The following is a 9,050-nucleotide window of genomic DNA, read 5'->3' as shown; positions in this document are numbered from 1 at the left end:
TATGTGTTTTTCTTGGAGCGTCTTGTATGATTTGAGTCTTTGCTTTTTAGTTTGCCACAATCATCTTTGCTGTACACACCTTTTGATAGAGCCATACATGATTCGGAATTTGTTAGGATACTCTATGTGCTTCGCTTATATCATTTGAGTTATATAGTTTTGCTCTAGTACTTCACTTATATATTTTAGAGCACGGTGGTGGATTTGTTTTATAGAAACTATTGATCTCTCATGCTTCACTTAGATCATTTTGAGAGTCTTAAATAGCATGGTAATTAACTTAAATAATCCTAATATGCTAGGTGTTCAAGATTAATAAATTTTTTTCTTATGAGTGTTTTGAATACTAAGAGAAGTTTGATGATTGATGAGTGTTTTGAGATATGGAGGTAATAATATCAAAGTCGTGCTAGTTGAGTAGTTATGAATTTGAGAAATACTTGTGTTGAAGTTTGCAAGTCCCATAGCATGCACATATGGTCAACGTTATGTAACAAATTTGAAACATGAGGTGTTATTTGATTGTCTTCCTTATGAGTGGCGGTCGGGGACGAGCGATGGTCTTTTCCTACCAATCTATCCCCCTAGGAGCATGCGCGTAGTGCTTAGGTTTTTGATGACTTGTAGATTTTTGCAATAAGTATGTGATTTCTTTATGACTAATGTTGAGTCCATGGATTATACGCACTCTCACCCTTCCATCATTGCTAGACTCTTCGGTACCGTGCATTGCCCTTTCTCACATTGAGAGTTGGTGCAAACTTCGTCGGTGCATCCAAACCCCATGATATGATACGCTCTTTCACACATAAACCTCCTTATATCTTCCTCAAAACAGCCACCATACCTACCTATTAGGGCATTTCCATAGCCATTCCAAGATATATTGCCATGCAACTTTCCACCATTCCGTTCATCATGACACATTCATCATTGTCATATTGCTTAGCATGATCATATAGTTGACATAGTATTTGTGGCAAAGCCACCGTTCCTAATTCTTTCATACATGTCACTCTTGGTTCACTGCATATCCCCATACATCGCCGGAGGCATTCATATAGAGTCATATCTTGTTCTAAGTATCGAGTTGTATTCATTGAGTTGTAAATAAATAGAAGTGTGATGATCATCATTAATAGAGCATTGTCCCAAAAAAAGAGAAAGGCCAAATAATAAAAAGGCCTAATAAAAAATATATATATAAAGAAGGGACAATGCTACTATCCTTTTTCCACACTTGTGCTTCAAAGTAGCACCATAATCTTCATGATAGAGAGTCTTTTGTTTTGTCACTTTCATATACTAGTGGGAATTTTTCATTATAGAACTTGGCTTGTATATTCCAACAATGGGCCTCCTCAAGTGCCCTAGGTCTTTGTGAGCAAGCAAGTTGGATGCACACCCACTTAGTTTCTTTTGTTGAGCTATCATACATTTATAGCTCTAGTGCATCCGTTGCATGGCAATCCCTACTCCTTGCATTAACATCAATCGATGGGCATCTCCATAGCCCGTTGATTATCCTCGTTGATGTGAGACTTTCTCCTTTTTTGTCTTCTCCACATAACCCCCATCATCATATTCTATTCCACCCATAGTGCTATATCCATGGCTCGCGCTCATGTATTGCGTGAAAGTTTATAGGTTTGAGATTACTAAAGTATGAAACAATTGCTTGGCTTGTCATCGGGTTTGTGCATGATGAGAGCATTCTTGGGTGACGAAAATGGAGCATGACTAAACTATATGATTTTGTAGGGATGAACTTTCTTTGGCCATGTTATTTTGAGAGGACATAATTGTTTAGTTAGTATGCTTGAAGTATTATTGTTTTTATGTCAATATGAACTTTTATCTTGAATCTTTCGGATCTGAATATTCATACCACAATTAAGAAGAATTACATTAAAATTATGCCAAGTAGCACTCCGCATCAAAAATTCTATTTTTATCATTTACCTACTCGAGGACGAGCAGGAATTAAGCTTGGGGATGTGTCACAGCCCTAGAATTTGATTGCAATTAGTTTCATAAGCATCCTGCATCATGTTTAAATTCAAGAAACTTGAATTGAGGGAATTTGAAAACCTCAAATTTTTAATTAAAAGAAGGGCAAATAACCCTGGAAATGCATCCAATGTTTCCAAAATGCTCCCCAATGGTGTTTAATATTTATGGCAAGGGTTTTGGTCCAAACCAAAAATATGGAACATTTTTGAGGAATTATTTTGGCCATTTGGATTTAAATCAATAAATATTTGAGTTGGATTTAATTCTTCTATAAAAGAATTGCAAGTCCAATAATCCTGAAAACCTGTGAGTGGCTTTGAATATATTGCATCAAGCCACATAAATATTTTCAGAAGCTACTAAATGATTTGGTCTGTGAATCAAATCAAAACAGAATTGAAATATTAGAAAACAGTAAATAAAATAGATGGAGGCTCACCTGGAGCAAACTTACCTACGCGGCCCAGTGCCAGGCCACCAGCGGCCCAGCCCACCAGCACCTCGCCCGTCGTCTTCCTCCCCTCGCCCCAAAGCTGCTGCGTGCCCGCGTCATAGCCGACCGTGGTCACGTCGCCTCGCCACCTCCTGTTTCCCCTCTCGTCCCGATCCATGCGCTGGAGACACCCCGCAGACCCCTCTGCCTTTCCCCTCAACCTGGAACTCTCTCCCTGTCCTCTAGCTTCTTCCCTGAGCACCAACAGAGAGCAGCCATGGACACTGTACGTCGTTCACGTGGCCACTGTCGATGAGACGCCACGATTCCGTTTCTGGGAGCTCCGCAATCGACCGAGAAGTCACCTCGACGCAGATCGTGAGCCCGGGTGCCCTGAAGAGATGCCATCGAGCGCCACATCATCTCTCTCCACCATCGGTCGCCATCGCCGATTCGCCGCCTCCATCGCGCCCACGAGCTCACTGACCATCCATGCGTGTTCCCTGTGAGCGCCCACTTCGACTCCCCCTCTTCCCCGGCCTCTCCGCGTCCTCTAGGCCCTAGCTGCACGGATGCCGAGCTCCGGCCGCTGCCTGCCTTGCTGTCGTCATGGCCTGTGCTCGATACAGCCGCGCCTTCGCACCGCATCAAGCTCCTGGTGATCCCAGGAGGTTGCCTAGACCTTCACCTTGCTCGCTCGTGCCCCGTAGCACCGTTGCTCGCATCCGCCGGAGCGCCGACGCCCGCCCACCTCAACGCCGGCGACGCTACAGCCCTCCCCTACAGCTGCCACTTGCACCACCCGACGCGCCTCTCTGTGGGCTTTCGGAAGAGCCTAGCCGCGCTTCGAACGGCCGCCGAAATCGGCCGGCCGGAGTACCTCCGCCGTCGGCTATGGTTGCCGGCGGCTAACCGCCGACGTAACCGGCCATTAGTGCCTAAGCACCCTACTAACTACCCCCTGGAGTCAATGATAGCTGGGTCCCACCGCCTAATTAATCGGCTAACTAAAATAGATTAAGGTTAAATCTAATTGCAGTGGGCCCACGTGTCAGCTTGACTATGCTGACGTGTCCTTTGACCCGACCCCACCCGTCTGTGACCCTAGGCAGCCCTGGGTCACTGACCAGTGGACCCCACTGGTCAGGTTTGACCTGGCCAGTCACAGTTGACTTGCTGATGTCACAGTGACATCATGCTGACGCAGTAATCCTTTTCTGGAATTTAAATAAATTTTAAATGATTTATTTATTTCAGAAAATAGCCTAAACTTCTAAAAATCATAGAAATTCAACCGTATCTCCAAATGAAATAATTTATATATGAAAAATTATCAGAAAAATCCAATCTATCCATTTATGCTGTTTCCATGCATGACAAAGCAACTTAACCTTGCTGTATAGATCAAAACATGATAATGCACATTATAAATTCATAACTTCAGTTTGGATTTGAACCCTTGGTTCATATTGGCTCAAACCCTTCTGGTTTTAGTTGCATTAGCTCAAATCACATCATATTGCCATGTCACATTCATGCATCATATTGTGCATTGCATTGATTGTGTTCTTCCTTGTTTGCTGGTAATTGTTCCCTCTCGATAGACGTGTTCCGGCGATGGGATCGATGACACCGATGAAAAACTATACTATCTTCAGAAGTGCCAGGCAAGCAAAAACCCCTTGTTCATTCCGATACAATCCCACTCTCTCGCTCCTGCTCTCTTTTATTGCATTAGGACAACACCGATTCAACTGTTACATGCTACGGTAGTTGAACCCCTTTCCTCTGCATGACCTGTCATTGCCACAGTAAATAGATGAAACCCACTAGCATGAGTAGGAGTTGTTTGAGCCCTGATGTGCCTACTCATTCATGCTTGTTGTCATGCCTGCTACTACTTAGAGTTGAGTCAGGTCTGATTCATCGGGAATGAATTGGAACGTGGTGAACATGTCCTACCATTGAGAGCTAAGTGTGTGAACACGATTTGGTAAAGGTAGCGGTGAGAGGCCATGTAGGAGTACATGGTGGGTTGTCTCATTACAGCCGTTCTCAGGAACTGAGTTCTGTGTTTGTGATCCATGAACAGTTACTACCACACATTGGGTTCCGGTAACTCGGCCCCTCTCAGCTTATTAATCAACTCGATCTCTGTCCAGGAGTTGCAACTAGTTTTTGGTGTTTGTAGGTAGTGTTAGTAGTCTACCAAGTGGCACCCGGTACAAGTGGGCTTGGGACAGACTAGGCACAGTGGCACGGTGTACCAAGTGGCACCCGGAGGGTGGGCTTGGGAACCCTGCACACATCGTTTGGGGCCGTGAGCGACACCCCGGCCGGATCTCCTTGCGGATGGAACCTGAATAGGCGATAAACCTGGACAGGAGACTTGTTGGTTAGTCAAGTCATGGCCGACTCCCTCGCCCGGCTTCCGCTTGAAGGTTGCCGAGGTTCATGACGTGTACAGGGCGATAAGTGGTGAGAGCGTGTGTGAAGAAGTACACCCCTGTAGGGTTATCATTATCTATTCGAATAGCCGGATTCCTCGGATATGGAAACTTGGACCCCTTGCATAGTTCATAGACAAGTGGAAGTGGATACTCTAAAATGCGCAAGATAAGCGTGAGTGCTATGGATGGCCTTCTCGTAGGGAGACGGGAGCGGATCCATAGTGGAGTATTGATATGGTGAATATGTGGACTCGTGTGCGCCACCTCAAAAGAGTTACTTGCAGTCGTAGTTCAGGGTAGCCACCGAGTCAAAGTTGGCTTGCTGCAGTTAAACTCCACCACCCCTTTGTTGATACCGATGCATATGTAGATAGTTCTGATGTAAGTCTTGCTGGGTACATTTGTACTCACGTTTGCTTATTTTATGTTTTGCAGAGAGACTTCAGTCTTGCTAGTAGTTCTGCGTGGACTTCGACGTTTAGCTTGATACCTCAGCTACGATCTTGTGCCCTCGGCAGGATCTGGTAGATAGTCAGGCTTCTCAGCATTTTTCATTTATAGATGTCTATACTCAGACATGTTAAGCTTCCGCATGTGTTTGACTTGTATGCTCTGTATGTCGGGTCATGAGACCCATGTTTGTAATATCTTGCTCCTCGGAGCCTAATGAATAAATACTTGAGTCGTAGAGTTATGTTGTGGTGCCATGTTGTATTTACACATATCGAGCATATTGTGTGTATGATTAAAATGCTTGGTATGTGTGGGATCCGACAACCTAGTTGTTTATCCTTGGTAGCCTCTCTTATGGGGAAATGTAGTATTGTGCTTCCATGAGGCATAGTAGTCCGCTATAGCCCGGTTCACCGGGTCCTGCTAGCCGAGCACTACTGCTCCGGAACACTTGACTGGTCGGCATGTGATTCACTTCGTTCCTGTGTCTGTCCCTTCGGGGAAATGTCACGCCGTGACATCTGGAGTCCTGCCTAGCCTGCTACAGCCCGGTTCACCGGAGTCCTATTAGCCCAGTGCTACAGCCCGGATTCGCACGCTGCTGACCGACATGCTCGATGTTGATTCATGTATGCCTGTCCCCATAAGTTAGTGCCACTTTGGGTTCATGAGTAGTCATGTCGGCCCGGGTTCTCTGTCATATGGATGCTAGCGACACTATCATATATGTGAGCCAAAAGGCGCAAACAGTCCCGGGCCATGGTAAGGCGACACCCGTGGGAATATCGTGCGTGAGGCCGCAAAGTGATATGAGGTGTTACCGGCTAGATCGATGTGACTTGGAATCGGGGTCCTGACAGGATGCTTGATACGTCTCCAACATATCTATAATTTTTGATTGCTCCATGCTATATTATCTACTGCTTTGGACATTATTGGGCTTTATTATCCACTTTATATCATTTTTGGGACTAACCTATTAACCGGAGGCCCGGCCCAGAATTGTTGTTTTTGCCTATTTCAGGGTTTCGAAGAAAAGGAATATCAAACGGAGTCCAAACGGAATGAAACCTTTGGGAACATGATTTTCTCACCGAACATGATCCAGGGGACTTGGACCCTACGTCAAGAAACAAGGGAGGACGCCACGAGGTAGGGGGGCGCGCCTACCCCCCTAGGCGTGCCCTCCACCCTCGTGGGCCCCCTGTTGCTCCACCGATGTACTCCTTCCTCCTATATATACCTACGTACCCCCAAACGGTCAGATACGGAGCAAAAACCCTAATTCCACCGCTGCAACTTTCTGTATCCACGAGATCCCATCTTGGTGCCTGTTCCGGAGCTCCGCCAGAGGGGGTATCCATCACGGAGGGCTTCTACATCATCACCATAGCCCCTCCGATGAAGTGTGAGTAGTTCACCTCTGGCCTACGGGTCCATAGTTATTAGCTAGATGGCTTCTTCTCTCTTTCTGGATCTCAATATAATGTTCTCCCCCCTCTCTTGTGGAGATCTATTCGATGTAATCTTCTTTTTGCGGTGTTTCTGTTGAGACCGATGAATTGTGGGTTTATGATCAAGGCTATCTATGAACAATATTTGAATCTTCTCTGAATTCTTTTATGTATGATTGGTTATCTTTGCAAGTCTCTTCGAATTATCAGTTTGGTTTGGCCTACTAGATTGATCTTTCTTGCAATGGGAGAAGTGCTTAGCTTTGGGTTCAATCTTGCGGTGTCCTTTCCAAGTGACAGTAGGGGCAACAAGGAACGTATTGTATTGTTGCCATCGAGGATAACAAGATGAGGTTTTCATCATATTGCATGAGTTTATCCCTCTACATCATGTCATGTTGCTTAAGGCGTTACTCTGTTTTCATTAACTTAATACTCTAGATGCATGCTGGATAGCGGTCGATGAGTGGAGTAATAGTAGTAGATGCAGGCAGGAGTCGGTCTACTTGTCTCGGACGTGATGCCTATCTACATGATCATGCCTAGATATTCTCATAACTATGCTCAATTCTGTCAATTGCTCAATAGTAATTTGTTGACCCACCGTAGAATACTTATGCTCTTGAGAGAAGCCACTAGTGAAACCTATGGCCCCCGGGTCTATCTTCATCATATTAATCTTCCAATACTTAGTTATTTATTTTGCTTTTATTTTACTTTGCTTCTTTATCATAAAAATACCAAAAATATTATCTTATCATATCTATCAGATCTCACTCTCGTAAGTGGCCGTGTAGGGATTGACAACCCCTTATCACGTTGGTTGTGAGGATTTATTTGTTTTGTGCAGTTACGAGGGACTCGCGCGTAGCCTCCTACTGGATTGATACCTTGGTTCTCAAAACTGAGGGAAATACTTACTCTACTCTGCTGCATCATCCCTTCCTCTTCGGGGAAAAACCAACGCAGTGCTCAAGAGGTAGTAAACAATACCAAGACCATGAGGACAACAGGATGGAGGTCATCACGGAGCCCACCACAGCGTCACCACCAGAGCCTTTTGCAGGCGAAGACTACTTTTGTCAGGATAGCTTGTACTAGTTGTCCCCCTTCAAATTTGACCATTGTGGGATCCCTTCCCGCCTTACATTTGGGAAGAGGACCAAGGCCACTATAAATAGGACTTAGCCACCACCATAGACGGGGACGAACCATTCAGATCATCCTCTCACCACCAGGTCATCAAGCTCAAGAACACCTCACCTCCTGAGGCTGTTCAACCACTGTATTAGTTCATCCTAAGCCCCTCGAGGCAATCCACCACAAAGCTGGAGTGGGGAATTACATCGCAAGGTGGCGCAGACCAGGATAAACTGTTGTGTCTCTTGTCTCTTGGGTTCCTCAAGTTAGGCCGTGGAATCATCGAGCAGGCAGACTGTGAGGGGAGATTTCTTCGTACTCACCCAGTGTTCAAACCTCTCAAGGGTCTGCGGAACCCCGAATCCGACAATCGCAGGCTTTCAGCTTTAACCCCCCCCCCCCCCCCCCGAACCAAAATGGTGGAGTGTTTCCGGATACTATTGTGGAATGAAAAAGAAACATTCACTATGTCCGAAAACCAGGCAACCCTGTCATTGTGCTTGAATAGACAAAAAAATAGTTTGGGTGATATGTTATATTACATGTGTAAGAAACATCTTCCAAGGAGAATAGTTCCATTAAGGGTTCCTTTCCTTGGGTTTCGCATGCTTTAATTATGCGTGCCTGGGCTTTGGTCCGTAGTACGGAAAAGTTGTCCCGTATGTTTGAAGAGTTACCAAAATGTAACAATCTGTCGTTTGATTGCTGACCAATTATTCTCTTAAGAATGCTAGCTTTCGGCTTCACCCGTCTGAGGTACAGGTCCGGATTACTCGGTTGTAACAATCGCAGAGGTGCTCCCTTTACGCCCTAGCCGAACAATTGGGAACGTAGGGCATAAACACAGGAGCGAGGCAACCCATCTTGGCCAAAACTTAAGTCAAAGAGGTGCATATAATGACAAAAGGGGGGTATATGAGCAAACGACATATATATTGTGAGCTCCAGGCTTGGAATAATAATAAGCTTCGATTAAAGAAGCCCCCAGTTATGGTGGGGTCTATACATTTTAGGATTTTACCACTCAAGTGTTCGGCCTATCCGAACATATCCTGGGAATCGTATAAAAACGAGAAAACAAAAACAAATGAAGAGGAGAAAATTAAT

This window comes from Triticum urartu, chromosome 6A, assembly GCF_056163025.1.
Source record: "Triticum urartu cultivar PI428250 chromosome 6A, HENAU_Tu73, whole genome shotgun sequence".
NCBI classification, from domain to species: domain Eukaryota; kingdom Viridiplantae; phylum Streptophyta; class Magnoliopsida; order Poales; family Poaceae; genus Triticum; species Triticum urartu.
The sequence above is the reverse complement of the archived record's forward strand: the minus strand, read 5'-3'. Positions refer to the sequence as shown.